The following is a 3,759-nucleotide window of genomic DNA, read 5'->3' on the forward strand; positions in this document are numbered from 1 at the left end:
CCGGCCGATGGGCCATTTGCGTGGCTAACGGCTGCGTAATATCTGGCCGTGAAACGCTGCATCAAAATCCCGGTCTCTTCGTCCCCTTCCACTTTTGTTTCTTGGATAGCAAGACCATCAATCCCACGATCTGTTAGGAGGCGATAAACTTGGCTCTGCTTCTTTTTACCCGCTAGACCCCTCACATTGAGCGTACCCACCGTGAGCTTAAGCGCAGTAGCCATTTTTATAGAGAGTGAAGAGACCGAGAGATCGGTGCTTACCGCTCACGTCTAGCACGCAGCTAGACGCCGTCGCCGCCACCAGAACCATCCGGTGCAAGAGCCTGGCTCTGCTGCACAGGCCCCTTGTCGTCGACCCGCTTTTCCGACGAGACATTAGGCCGCGGCTTGAAACTGGGCCGCCGCACTTGGGCCGTTTTCGCTGACGGCTCCTCGACGTTAGTTACTGTCACTTTGTCTCTATCGCCGCCGGTCTGGTCGTGGGGTCGCTTCGCTGCTGCGGTGACGCTAGCAGTGTGTGCGCCGCCCTTGTCTGGGTTATCCGCGCTCCTTGACGGTTCGGCGCCCTCGGCCTCTCTGGTTGCGTCGTTGCCCTTGGCGTCACCGCTGCCCGGTTTTGAAGAAGCCGTCACTGCCTGGCCCTTATCGGCTGAGTCAGTGCCTTTCGCCGCATCCTCTGCCTCAACCACGTCCATGGTGAAATCAGCCGCCTTGTCCGTGAGTACAGGCCCTGTAGCTGTCGCGTACGTGCGAGCGCACTCGACGTCAGTGTGGCCGAACCGCCGGCATTTTGAGCACCGGGGCACCTTGCACTCGCGTCGGACGTGTCCTGTGCCTCGACAACGTAGGCATTGCATTGGGCGTCCAGGCGCCTTAACGAGGGCCAATTCGCCGCCGACTCGTACCTGATGAGGCAGGTCGTCCACTTTCATGCCCGGTTTCATTTTCAGAAGAATGGTCCTCGTTTTCGAGCCCTTCTCCTTGACGCCTTCGACGCGCCAACGCTCCCGCGTCACCTCCGTCACCTTTCCGTACGCCGCGAAAGCCGTTCGGACATCTTTATCGGCAACGCCGTGCAGCAACCGGTGGAGCCGCAACTTGAGCTGCTGGTCCTCGGGGTCGATGATCAGGCAGCGGCGTTCTTTCACCTTCAGCTCCTTCAGCGCAGCCAATTTCTTAGCACCATCCGCAGAGTCGAACGTCACCGCCCAGACGTGGTTGATTAGGTACGCCCCCAACGCTACCACGTCGGGGAGCGCGCCAACGTTGGCGAGAGCATCCCTGAAATCTTCGACCTTGTACGGTCGCATTCGCACGTCAGCGTGCAAAAAAAAACGGTGTTGAGAACAACACGTCCTGTAGACAAAGTCGGCAGAATAATCTGATAGTTATCTTCAGCGTGTTCAATCATGTTACCGCGGCCGGCATGGCCGCTGTCGCTGCTCCGTTGGAGCCCATGATTCTGCGTCCGCACCGAACGGTAGCCGGAAGTAGAATGATAGCGGCGCTTTGGTTGTCTTTACTACCTGTTTCATGCGCTCTCGCAGATGCACAGCGTAGTCCATGTGTAAGCGAAGCATGCGCTTCCTGCGTCCCCCAGTCGCGCCAAAATTATTCTCAGTTTGCAGAAGTCTGTTAAGGCACGGAAGTTCATGTAATCAAAAAAAAAAAGACGGAAAAAAAACTGGCACCAACCACAAGCCGCCAGTGAGGATTGAACTCACGACCGCTGGTTTACAAGACCAGCGCTCTGCCACTGAGCTATAGCGGCGCTTTGGTTGTCTTTACTACCTGTTTCATGCGCTCTCGCAGATGCACAGCGTAGTCCAAGCGTAAGCGAAGCATGCGCTTCCTGCGTCCCCCAGTCGCGCCAAAATTATTCTCAGTTTGCAGAAGTCTGTTAAGGCATGGAAGTTCATGTAATGAATAAAAAGACCAAAAAAAACTGACACCAACCTCAAGCCGTCAGTCAGGTCTGAACTCACGACCGCTGGTTTACAAGACCAGCGCTCTGCCACTGAGCTATAGCTTTTTTTTTCTTTATTGCCTGTTTTGACAACGATAACAGACAAACACACAAACAAACCGCTAAAACACGTGAACCGGTCTAAGGTCAACATGGTTGTTTAAAACTTCTTGAGGGCTGCAAGTTCATCCAGCACGCCAAGCCATTCGGGTAGCTGTGATTGGGCTCGGTAACATTCCCGCACACGCACAACACTTTCAATGAAATTTTCTCTTACAGGTCGAATGTTTACATCGGCATTTCGCACTGACATCCTGGATTTCCATATGCTGTGGAGGCCCAGTAGCATGATGAGATCATAAGGAACATCTCGGTCATCGTCTAACGCTAAGAACCGGATTCCGTACGGCGTGATTGGCAGGTCTTTCTTTATTGTTCTTTGTAGAATGTCCCAATGGAATACCGGATGCCAACATTCTGTAAACACATGCTCGACTGTCTCAGGCTTTTTGCAGAGCATACAGTTAACCGTCCGTTCGCTCGGGGAAAGTGTTATTTTTTTTTTCCTTCGCCGAGCCCGCGGCCAACTCCTCGTTCTTCCTCGTCTGGCACGACCACCGCTACTGAACTCTGCAACTACGACGCTACATCGAACAAGAAAGTTGTGAGAACTTCTTTTTTTTTTGCAAAAGACTGTCGGTTGATTGAACATTGTTTTCGCCTTTTGTTTAAGCCTTGATCTGGCTTAGTATTTTACGTTTTGTTCTCTGCAACTCTTGCCCCTACTTACTATATCTGTAATATTTACTTCGCTATCGTTACCTTCTGCTTTTATCGCGGTGTTTGTTCATTGTCGGTTTTTTTTTGTTCGATTGTTATGCAGTGATCTGGACTACCAGCTACAAATATCCAATTGTTTGAAAGAATGGAGCTAACGAAAAGGTCGGAATGGCCGGTTGGTGTGATCGTATGCTGGGCACTTCACGTCTTACGCTCGTCCGGCGACACGTTGCCGGCTGGGGCAGCCACTCCAAACTTCTTGAGAACAAAACTAGTTTATTCAAGACTGGAACAAAATACAAGGACTTAGAGAAAAAGGCGGCTTAAAAAAGGCTGTTAAAAAAAGGGCTGTAGAAAAGCGGCCGAGACTGAGACTCGGCGCGCTCGTCGATCTTTGTTGCAGCGGGTTTTAATAGCTTTGATAATTGGGCGGAGCTTTATTAAATCCGCTTTAGCCCAATTTCAACCAATACTGCTGCGACGGCGTCGTAGATACAAGTGGGCGGAGCCCAGTGCTCGCCAGAGCCCGACTCTAGAGGCGCCAGTAAGTCCACTGCTTAGGTAGACAGTCGGGGGTTTAAGAAGTCGCCGACCTCACTGTCCCCCATCCCCACTTGACAGCTCATCTCTCTTCAATGGGAGACGGTCGCCGACCCCTTGGTCCCTGTTTCCCGCGGCCTTGGGCAGCGTCCGAGGCGCGCGACCCGCTGCACAAGGCCTGTTCGCTCCTACTCTCCACAGGGGCCTACGTCACACTAGTTACCCGACCCGCCCGACCGGTCCGACCGCGAACGACGGTGAGAGTTCGGTGAAACGCAGCACAGGCTCACAGAAGCGCAGGCCTGTGGTTAGGTTAGGCAGCGAACGTGCAGACATTTCTCTTTTCCGGCTTCTAGGCTTTCGAGCTGCAGTGCGTCATACCGTATTCTCCTGGCTTGTGCACGTTGAAATCATCATGTGGTGCTAAAGAAAAGCACATTTTGTAATCGCTGCAACATGGGCCGTTACTGT

General features: G+C 52.9%; 1 non-coding gene across 1 annotated transcript; it reads right to left on the reverse strand.

Annotated features, from left to right (window-relative positions):
• Nucleotides 1-1,701: 1,701 nt before the first annotated feature.
• On the reverse strand, nt 1,702-1,773 carry TRNAT-UGU (transfer RNA threonine (anticodon UGU)). The gene has a single exon. It is a non-coding gene; the product is annotated as a tRNA-Thr (tRNA).
• Between the last annotated feature and the right edge of the window lie 1,986 nt (nt 1,774-3,759).

Source organism: Amblyomma mixtum, chromosome 2 (genome assembly GCF_055824585.1).
Source record: "Amblyomma mixtum isolate Tamu chromosome 2, ASM5582458v1, whole genome shotgun sequence".
Taxonomy (NCBI): domain Eukaryota; kingdom Metazoa; phylum Arthropoda; class Arachnida; order Ixodida; family Ixodidae; genus Amblyomma; species Amblyomma mixtum.